Genomic DNA, 12,306 nt, shown 5'->3' with positions numbered 1-12,306 from the left:
TTAAATTATTAAATAGCCTCTTATAAGCGGCCACCTGAAATGTTGAAAATGACTTCCAGTATTTTCTATTGAGAGATTTATATCATCAAAACATGCACAGTTACCTCAATTTCAGGGTGTCTTTGAATAATATGTATATGATTTTAATTTTTTGTGTGCTGTCATATTGTACAATGATTAGTGGCCAGATGACTTTGGTTAGGACAATTTAGCCAAGAAAGTTTAAATAAATACACAAATGAGATATTATGTTATTTTGAAGAAAAAATGTTTCATTCTTTCATGTTTTCACACACAAAAAAAGGGGACATAGCAGATATTGGCATCAAGATATGAATTTAAATCCTAAATTTGCAAGTTTAGTTATCTACTCTGGGATTTGGTTTTAATTTTTTTTTTTTTTTTTTTGGTGGTGGTACTGGAGTTCCTGGAAACCCTATTTTTTATATATATTTTTATTTGGAAACAGGGTCTCCTTAAGGCAGCGAGGCTGGCTTCGAACCTGAGCGATCCTCCTGTCTCTGCCTCCTAAGCTTGGGGATTACAAGTGTGCGCCACCATGCCCTGCTTGGTTTTACTTTTTAATAACTACATTTATTCATTTTTCCAGTGGGCATTCCTAATGACTCAGTAATGATTGAACCCATCCCCTTCAGTATTTCAAAGATCAAACAAGTCAATACATGTGGACTGCATCATGTCAGACAGCACTCAAGTATTTAACACCATTGTTCTCCTATTAAGAACTCTTCTCCAGCAAGCAAGAGTGAATTAATATTCTATTTGCAGTTAAAAATATTTAGAGGGACAAAATTAATTTTAAATAAGTAATAATAATGACCTTTTCTAAGTATGCATATATTTATTTTTATATTCTCTGAATTAATTTTAGAAAAGCTATCACAAATAAATTTTTAATCATTTTGTAATACTCTTCCAAAATATACTATTACTTTTGTGTGTGTTTGTGGCATTGGATATCAAATCCAGGGGTATTCTCCCTTTAATCTACACCCCCAGGCCTGCTTTTTAATTTTTTTTTTTAAATGATCCTCTTGTCGCAGGCTAATCAAGTACAGGAATTATAGGTGTGTGTCACTATGCCAAGAACAAAATATAGTATGATTTCATTATTTACTTCAGTTTTTTTTCTGCTGTAGGTTTTGAGTTGGTTTCTGAAGTGATCCAAAACGTTCTAAGAACAACTTGCTGTTGATTAAATTAATAGCTGTAATTCAGTGGCAGAAGCATGCTAAACAAATTAAGTCATGTTCAATATGTCAAAATGTGTGAATTCAGTTTAACATAAACTGAATACTTTTCTCTGATACCGTTTCCATACTGTATTTGTTACTGTTAATATCCTAGCATAGATACACATGTATATGTTTATTGCTTTTATTTTTTTTTTACTTCATTGGGTGTTTTGTTTTAATTTAGCAGTTCAATGTAATATTTAAAGTTTTTGACTCGCATCTCATTGACATACAAATCATCATACTAATTTTCCTATGTCTAATGCCTAGCATATTTCCTGCCATAAACTAGGAACATAGTACAATTTTTTGGTATGAATGTGAAAGTCAAACAAATTATCAATTAAATCATACATATACAACAAGAATTTATATTTCATTTCACTTAGAATCTGAATAGCTCTTCTGCTTTTCTAGTCCATAAAAACTGATCTTTGGCGCCGGGCGTGGTGGCGCACGCTTGTAATCCCCACGCTTGGGAGGCGGAGACAGGAAGATCGTGCAGGTTCGAGGCCAGCCTCGCTGGCTGAAGTGACCCTGTTTCCAAATAAAAATATAAAATAGGTCTTGGAGTGTAGCCTGGAGGTAGAAGGGTTTCCAGGAACACCAGTACCACAAAAATAATAAATAAATAAATAAATAAATAAATAAATAAATAAAAGCTGATCTTTGATTCTCTCCAGTATCTGCATTGCTATGCTATAAATTCGCCATGTGATTATATCATTCTTTCTTTTCAGGTACAAATTTGGGCTATCTCCTTCCATTCAAGTATTAGCCAAGCTCAACTCTGCTCAGTTTCTGAGATCAGGAGCATGCAGGGTGGTGTGGTTGCAGACTGGTGGGCTTCTTTATCTCTGAGCCCCAGTAACTTCTTCCCTACCTGTAGGCAGCCTGCACTTCTTGGATGCAGGTTCATATTTATGGAAATTCATATTGATAGTCTTTGCTCAGATAATATTTCTTTATAGTAATATTACTTAGTTAACTAAAAATGTGAAAATTAAAATTGAAATTACTAGATTCCTGAATGTATAAAATTACCAAAACATGGAATATAAAAAGAGTACACACATGCCACTAAGGGCCAAAGCATCCCATGGTGCTGAGATTCATTGTGAGAACCTTGCATTTATCCTAAGGGGAGAAGGACCTTCTGGAGCTTTTAAAGGAGGCCTGGGAGCAAAGTTCATAAGAGATCTTCTGAGTACAAAACTCATTTTCTCTAATAGACTTTGCCCAGGAACCAAGGACACAGAACCCTTTGTCAAAAACCCAACAAACATCTCTTCTATTTCTATTTCATATATATTTTTTATATTTTTTAAAATATTTGGCTTTAGAATGTTCCCTTGGCTCTCACAAAATCTAGGTATCAATGTTGGAGGTGAGGCTTGGATGCTTGGGAGGGGCCCCTGGTGTGTGGCCTTGGGGATTAAAGAAGGTCACTCCTCCCTCTACTGCTCTCTAATGTTTCTGGCCTCTGTGGTGTGAGAATGGAGCTCTATGCTTTCCATCGCTCTGCTTCCTGCCACCACGCCCTGAGCTCTGCAGACCCACCTCACATGGACTGAACCTTAAAGTTTCCCCCAAACTGTGAGCAAATAAATTGTCCTTCCTATAAATTGTGTAGCCAAGATTTTTTGGATCATTAAAGTCAGGATGTTGACACAGACCCACCTGGACAATATCTTTCATATTTAAAAAAAACAAGAATATGTTCCCACTATTCTTTGCTTTCATGCTAAGCATTTCTCCCTTAGGTGGCAAATTTCTCTTGTCTAGTGGTATAAATGTTAGAAGGTTTACAAGAAAGTAAAAAAGGGATATAGGAACTGAGTAGGCTAGAGAAATAATAGTATATCAATTAGTATTTGGCAAAATCATTACAATACAAAAAGGGTAGTTCCATTTGTAATAAATCTCACAATATTGAAAAATTAAATATGATAATTTGCCCACATGAGACACAATTACTTGTAATTATTTCTGCTATTCTCTTTTAGTTTTCTTATACTCTATATGTTGTTTACATTTACTTCAAATCTTCAATCCTAAGAACTGCCTACATTCATCTGTGCTAGCAGTTTGTCTCTGCTAATATAGGGACCATTCTTGTTCAGATCCTTCAAATTATGGTTCTAAGTTAGAAAATTTTAGATTTGCTTCATGAGAATTTAGTTCTCAATTTAATAATTATATTTTTCAAGATATTTCATATGACTCTACAAAACTAACAGAGATTTTGATTGTTAAGTAATTTTCTATAGCCCCTCTTTTCTACTTCATATAATTAGTGTATGTACAATATAGTTTAGATTTTCATGTATATTAACCTCTAGATATTATTAACCAAACTTCAGTGATTAACTAGGGACAATAAATAACTACTCATAATGTCTTTATAAGTTTTTATAGCTATTAGCTGATTATAAGTTATGTTGTGATTTAACATTTCTTTATACATATAATTTTCTAAGGTTTATTTTGTTTTGTTTTGATGACTAATCTAATGGTAAATATCAACATGTTTTTATAAATAAAAAGGAAGAACAATTTGGAGGTTCAAAACATGTTACTTGCATTAAGTAATATATTCCTTAAAAATTCTATTACATTTAAATTATACTAAGCATCTTGATATTAAGACTGAATAATTTTTCTATTTTTATACTTTGTGGTACTAAGGATGGAACCCAGGGACATTCTGCCTCCATGTATACCCCTAGCCCAATTCTTTTCTATTCTTTTTTTTTAAGACAGGGTCTCACTGACTTGCAAAGGACCTCACTAAGTAGCTGAGGCTGGCTGTGAACTACAATCCTCTCCTCTCAGCCTCCTGAGTACTAGGATTACAGACATGTTCCACCATGCCTGGCTTATAAACCAGTATAATTTAATGGAAAAAAACTAAGTAATAGTAGATAGTACCATATTTTCATTATAAAGTAAAATAAAATTAGGGTTGTTTTTTTTTCATTCCTGTTTTTACTTCTAAAAGTGTTAGGATTTTTATCTCATAGCTAAATGAAAACTGTGAATTCTTTCATAAAATAGGGTAGGCATAAGCTTTGTATGTCATGTTTGATAATTCTGTAAAACAGATCTCCAAGGTTTGAAGAATGCCAGGGTATTTCCATACATTTAACATGACCATGCACCATCGCCATCTGGTGCTGATATTGTAATAGTGCAGACACACAGCCCAGAGAGGCCAAGTAAGCATGGGAATAGTGTTAGATGTATTTCATATGTGACTTTATTTATATTTACATTTATATTTATATAATTATTCTACCTAACTAAAAAGTGATCTAAATAAGACATTTCTATAATTTAAAAAAATTCTGGCAATGTAACACTTTTTAACAAATTAGAAAATTCAGTTAGGTCATTCAGTCTACAAATTACCAAGGTAACATTTAAAGAATGTCCAAAATATTTGTACTAAAGTCACCCATGTCCTAAAATTTACAAACTGATAGCAGGTCATTCACAACCACAAGTATTTATTTGTATGCACTGTAATCTATGAAGCCATGATGCTAACAATTTCTAATATGTTTGGCTACTTTGGATTCTAATTTCAAATCTCAACAATTCTCCATTTTGACAAATTGCCATCATAGCTTCTGTTCTGAGTATAATCAAGGTTAAGAGAAAGCCTACAGATGAGTCTAGGTAGGGAATGGATATTTCTTATTGAGTAGTCGGGGTACATTGAGAGGAGGGGAGAGATGTATGTATGAAAGAGGCACCAGTTTCTTTCTTTCATATTTTTTTTAACAGTTTACCTATATTCCAAGTTAGTGAGGAAAATATAGGGATCTGGGATACTCAGATATGTTTGAGTTGGGTAATATATATACCATGATCCTTTCTGCCTTTTGGTTTTCATTACCTAGAGACATTGGGCTTTTATTATAAATATCAGTTACTTTCTCCCATGAACTACTGTTTCAGTCAGTGTTTTCACTGCTATATCTGAACATATGGAAATACCAGATGACATAACTTAGAGGAAGGAGATTTACTGCATACAGTTATGGAGATTTCAGAGAGTTCAGTCAATATTAGGCTAGGGGAAACGTGCAGAACTCAGCACATGGCAATAAGACCAGAGAGAGAAAAGGTCCCCAAGGGCTCTGCTCTCACATCATGGAAGCCAGAGGCAAGAGAGCAAGGAGAGGAGAGACAATATACATACTTCTCAAAGCCACATTCTCGGTGATCCCTCCTCAAGAACTAAGCCCCACCTCAACATGGCTGCCTTGTCTATGTGAGGTCTGGGGGGTGAGGGTGGCAGGCATTCTAAATCCAAAGCATAACTACTAGACATAGCTAAGTCTTTGAAAACACCTACTCTTCAAATTCCAAAACAGTGAAATTGTGTGATGATAAAAATGTCCATTCTTGGCCATGGCATCTACTCTTTTAGTAGGACAGGGAGCAATGGTATAAAGTAACCAGCTCTATCTCATTGGTTTGCCCTGGGATTATCAAAGTGCCCATTTTTAACTCTAAATGAATGCATATAGAGTTAAAATTTTATATATACACATATATGCATTATAATTGTAAATATAAATACACAAAAACATTATTTGGAGCAAGAGTTCCTGAATTCAAATCTCAGGCCTATCTGGTTGTGTGAACTTGAAACATTTTAACCTATTGGTTCCTCAAACCTTCAAAGATAATGGGATGATAAGACCTACCTCTGGGGTTCTCAATAAGAAATAAAAGAATTCATATGTGTAAAGTACTGGGGAAGTATGTTATATGATGATTTCTCAGAAATATGTTTTATAATATAGTTCATTCTAATAAAGAAAAATAGGCTAGCTATGTGTTTATCAGGTGCTATAGAAGCTGAATTAAGAAATATTCACTTAAATGCTTTTCTAATTTTATTTTTATCATGGAACAGAATGAGAACAAAATTTATTGATTCTTCAAAGTTACCAGACATTTTTGGTGACAGTTCTCTAACTAGATTTTTTTACTGAAAAAAAAAAAACACTTTGAGAAATAACCTGTCATGGATATTTTATATTTGAATATTTTAAACACAATGCTTTAAACAAATAGGCATTGTGATACTAAACATCTTTCTCTCATTATATCTAAGTGATTTTTAAGCCAAAGGCATTGTCAGCATTTTTGGTGAACTTCTTTTACATTAACTTTGTTAAGATAAATTTAAATATTTTATTTTAATAAAATCATATGTTGTTAATAAAAGGCAATGAAATTATTTATCCAAATTAATTATGCATGTTTTTATTTTGTGTAAATTAACCCACAATTTGTTTTTTGTACAAAATTTTTTAATATTTTTTCATAGAATTAGGTTATAAGACCATTGAGTTGGGCATAGTTAAACAATTAATTTTCTGTGAGAGATATTTCTCAGCTCATCAGATTATATCTGTGATTTCTAGAAATTGTTGCAAGAGCTGCCAAAATAGAAGCTTAATGCAGATATCAAACAGATGGTGTAAAGAAAGGATGTATGTCACATTGCCTATTACTGGGGATAGTGGACATTGAGACAAAATTAATTATGCTTCCTCTAAAGCATTCACACTCTTTCATACACACACTTGAATAATATATATGGATACCCTTGTGCATATGTTTAAAATTGTGGAGTCTTACACTGTATTATTGTTACTGTGAGGAGGCTGGGATTAACCCCAAACCCACACAAAATTCAAAATTCATTTGGACGTTGAGAATGCAGAAACTTATGATACTGGCTCACCAGCGAGTGACATGAAAGGCTTTTGGGAGGAGCGGGGAAGGCACAAGCTGGTCTAAAATGCCACAAGAGGGAAGCTGAGTGGGTGCTTTGGAGGAATGGCTGGGATTTAACATGAGCTAGGATCTTCAGGGTTTGAAATTTATGCCAGCATCAAAAATGGGCAAATAGCCCAAATGTGGAACAAGGGAAAAATGGAGGAGTGAGGACTGAAAACTGTGTGTGGCCACACATAAAAAATGGAGTTCTCCTCTTTATTATATAGTTTTTTTGAAGTAAGAAACAGGTAGGATAAAATGAAGTCACATTGTTACACACACGCACACACACACACACACACACACACACAGAGTCCACCTTGTTACTGCAATTTCTGTCTTAAATTTGTTTATACATGTAGAATCACAGGACATGCAATTGTGCATTTCTGAATATAGAAAGATTAATGTAATAATGTAATACCTGGAGCAAAAAGCAAATGATCTTAACAAGTGTGTTCCAAGTCTGTCAGGAGTAAAGAAACTGCAGAGCAGAGGAGAACATATGTCTTTACAATGTATGTCTCTGAGTCCTATTAAGAGGGACATTACAGATGGGCAATTAAGTCTAAAAAGTTGGATAAACAAAAATTTACCCATGAGGGAGATGGATATGTGTACTAATGCTATATTTTGAGTGTGATAGTTTGGTTTTATTACCTCTGAATACCATCCTGCTTCTGTATGGAACATAAGTATGCTTTGAATCTTTCAAAATGCCAATGAGTGAAAAAATAGAGAATTAAAAATTAAATACTTGGCCAAATGTGGTGATACAGGCCTGTAATTTTAGCACTTGGGAACTTGAGACAGGAGGGTCACAGGCTGAAAGACAGCTTTAGCAATTTAGAGAGACCTTCAGCAACTTAGTGAGACTCTGCTTCAATTTTAAAAAAAGGACTAGGGGTATAATGCAGAGGTAGAATAACCCTGTATTCAATCCCCAGTGAAAAACAATTTTAAGTACTTGTTATGAAGCTTGATTTTTTTCTAGAGCACTCTCCCAATTTTAATTTTCATATGTATATGAATATATCTATAGACGCTCCCACAATATTTTTACTTTTGACATCAATGTTATTTTAATGTCTTCAATGTTGTCATTCATATATTATTGATTCTAAAATATACCTCATTACACACATTTCTGTATAAAGTTCTAGTGCCCCAGGAGCTGTTAATTTATGTTCTAGAAAACTGGGTTATTATCATTTTAGCTAACACATTGGCTGGGTTTAATAAAGTGTTGTTAGACTTCTCATAAAATTTGATAGGCTAATATTTTTGGTGCATTGTAATTATGCATCAAAATAAGGGTCAAAGTTATAGAAACATACATGCACATAGCACTTATGTTTTCCTCCATTTTCCACTCTGCTTCCTCCCCTTTCTCTTATGTAACACTGACAACTTTATTTATGAAAATAGTATTATTTTAACTATTTCCTTCATTAAGTCTTCCTTTTCACCTCCCTTCCCAAATCCTCTTCCACTATTCTACTAGAATCTCTTCTCACTTACAGTAAATCGCTTTTTTTTTTCCCCAGTTTCTCACTAGCATCTACGTATGAGTGAAAACATATCACCCTTCACTTTCTGAAACTGGCAAATCTTGCTTCTCATAATATTCTTTAGTTCCATCCATTTTCTTGCAAATGACACAATTTTGTTCTTTATGGCTGAGAAAAATAGGCTAATTTTTCTATTAATGCCTCAGAGGAAATCAGAGAATTCAGTGTTTTGCCAACTTATCATTGATAATATAATTAATAATTCTCAGTATCCATTTTTTGTTTCTAATGAAAGGATGTATGATGAAAACTATCATTTTTTTTTCACCAGCCATTGTGAATACAATGCAACAGGTAGGATGGATGCCTAAAATTGTATGACCTGAGTGCCAAGTAGTGTTTTATACTGCAAGTATAGCTGAATTAATGTTAGTCCAGTCTCAAATGTTACAAAATCAGTTTTCAGGAAATTTAGTAAAGACATAGTTATACTATCTTCCTTAAGAATAAACAAAAAATGCCGGGCATGGTGGCACATGCTTGTAATCCCCGCGCTTGGGAGGCAGAGACAGAGGGATCATGCAGGTTCGAAGCCAGCCTCACTGTCTTCAGAGACCCTGTTTCCAAATAAAAGAAAATATAAAATAGGTCTGGGAGTGTAGCCCGGAGGTAGAAAGGTTTCCAGGAATCCCAGTACCAACAAAGAAAAAAAAAAGAATAAACAACAACAACAACAACAACAACAACAAAAAATACCCCTGAGAGGTGACCCAGGCTTTTCTGGTCATAGATCATAAAGTATTTATAAATTTGTAGTCATAGACACCTCAAGGACTCATTCTCTCAATCCTAGCAGAGCCCCTGATGCTGGTTACTGAGATATGGAATCAGTACTATATTTCTGCATGACCTAAGAAAGAAATCACCAGTGACCTTATAGACAAGTTTTCTGAATTCCCACTACCACACTTTATTGTCACTGATGCAATGCTTGTCGATGACTTTACACTCAGCTCAGAGTTTGTGGAAGACTGAGCATGTATCTTTATAGATCCAAACTTCGATGTCCTGCTTTTACATTTTTTTGTTTCTTTAAACGTTCTGAAACTGTCCATTGTATATTTCACCAGTCACCTTATCTCTTGTTTCCCCTCCCCTCATATAATCTCTGAGATCCCCTGAGTGATGGGACCTGATAAGAAACATACACAGTCCAGTACTGGCATCTTTTTGACATTGATTGAAGCATTATCCTCATGAATTACACTCATCCACCAGATAAGCCATTGAGATCACAGTGCCCTAGGTCCTTCACTGAGAGGGTATTCTGAACACCATTGTTGCTGTCTCTACATCCACTTTCACTCTTTGAAAGTATTAACAGTTATGTATATAACTGATGCTTTCTTTCACATATGAGGCTCAGTAACCCTGGACAAAATCCACTCTACATGTAATCATAATACTGGAGCAACTATCATGGAGGGTAGCAGTTATATAATTCGCAAATTGTCATATTTTTAAGCAAGTAAAAAACTTCCATAGAACATATTATCTTTTACATTTGGCTTGGGGTATATATTGTATATTCAATGGTACATGCAGGATGAACCAGACGTAGAGATACTTCTCAACTAAAGTCATTTGCCTCTCTTAAATTTGCAACTGATGTAAAGTAGAATTCCTCACAAGCATAGTTGTCTTATTCCTAAGACTCATTTCAGGCTCCTATGTTGTGAATGTAGTTAGGATGGATGAGTTTTTGAGTGGGCTACACTAGTAGAAATGATCCTATTCTCTTTGCTAGGATGAATGATCTGAAGATGACCCCAGGTTAAGGTATGTTTATGATCTGTATTTGATAATTATGAGAAGCATCTCACTCCTCATTGATATGAACAGGGGATAATGATAATAGTAACTAAAACTTATAAAGTTCCTACTATATGCCAAACATCAAGTATTCTAAGCCTACTGTATGTAGCTTATTTAATTGTCATAATAATTCCAGGTGAGAGATTACTGTTCCTTCACATGTCTAATCAATGGTTGAGTTGTACTGTGAACGTAGGCAGCCTGTTACTAGGACCATGCTCATGATCATTGCACCGCCAGTATTTTTTTTTGTGCTTTTTTTTTTCTCTGTGTGTGTGTGTGTGTGTGTGTGTGTGTGTGTGTGTGATGTTTTCAGTCACCAGTCACCAAGGTAGTAGTCTTATTCAGACAAGAGGCAAGCTGACACAATCAAAGATAAATGGAAGCCGAGGCCAAATCGAATAGTGCCTGAAGTCTACTCCAGCTCTGAACTTTTCAATTTCAAAAGCCAATAAACCCTCTTTATTGTCTAACCCAGTTTGAGTTCTGTAACTTGCAGCTGAAATCATCCTGTGCAATATACCAATTAGAACTAGAAATATAAAGTCAAAAAGAATGGACTTTATTCATTTATTGCAGTACTGGGAACTGAATCCAGGGGTATTCTACCTTTGAGCTATACCCTCAGCACTTTGGTTCACACTTTTTTGTATGTTTTGAAACAGGGTCTAAGTTGCTGAGGGTCTTACTATATTGCCGAGGTTGGACTTTTACTTGTGATTCTCTTTTCACAGCCTCCCAAGTACAGAGATTACAGGTGGGTACCACTACATCATACTAGGTCAAAGAATGGACTTTAACATGTTGATTGGATTGAGTAAGAAAAAGACCATGGAGGACTTTAATGATCTCTTTATTTCTGAGCTGAAATCTGGCAAACATTGTTACATACTAACAGTTAGTAAAGACAACACTATTCCCCTTGCCTCAGTGATCATTTTGCTAATGGCATCTGTGAAAAATCAAAACATGGATGTCGCCAAGAGCATAGCTTTCCTTTTGGCTCAGTGACTGACTTGGGGACAGGAAAATTTAGGGAAGATAAGGAGTTTTATTTGATACACCTGTCAAGAAAAACTGGTGGCCAGTTTTTCTATGCAGAAAAATACCTGTAGATAATGCCATACTTGGAGAAGTACAGAACAAATATAGGAGGAAAGAAAGATAGGAAGTGTCTTTACCAACTCTCCTACTTCCATTTGGCATTTCTGGTTACTTGAGCCAATTAGTTGTCATCACTGTCTATGACATTTTCAGATGTTTTTGTGTTCCCATCCAAAGTGTCTCAGGGTACCCCACACTCTAGTTTTACAAGAAATAATTCCCTTGAACACTCTTATACTTATTTCTGTTTCTTCTGTCATCTATTTTAATTTAATCTCCTTTTGTCCCTCATCTGAATTTCAATTACTTATAAGTTCAGCCTTCTATTCAAGTTGCTATGATAATGAGGAAAGAAAGTGTGCCTTTTAAAGACAGAAAAAGTGTCAAAGGAGTGCTGATCAAGATATCCCATCCGATTACCTCAAATATAAGGTTTCACAATAATAAAAAACAAAAACAATTATCTATTACCATGAATAAACACATTGCAAACCTTAATGGCTAAAACTAGCATACAGTAAACCCTTATACTGTGGGCTAAGCAGGCGGTATTTCTATTCCACATTGAAATGCTGGCTGGAGACATTAATACTGGGGCTACATTCAGTTGGGTGCTTGGCTCCATTTTCTATAATGTGATATTTTCTCCAAACAACATTGTATTCTTCAGGATCTCTCCAAATAGCTCTTTTCTTCAGAATAAAAGCCCTGCTTTCCTACACATAATGTGGGTTTCATGAGGGAATGTTCCAGGAGGG

Source organism: Muscardinus avellanarius, assembly GCF_963383645.1.
Source record: "Muscardinus avellanarius genome assembly, chromosome: 14".
NCBI lineage: Eukaryota > Metazoa > Chordata > Mammalia > Rodentia > Gliridae > Muscardinus > Muscardinus avellanarius.
This window is presented reverse-complemented; position numbering follows the sequence as displayed.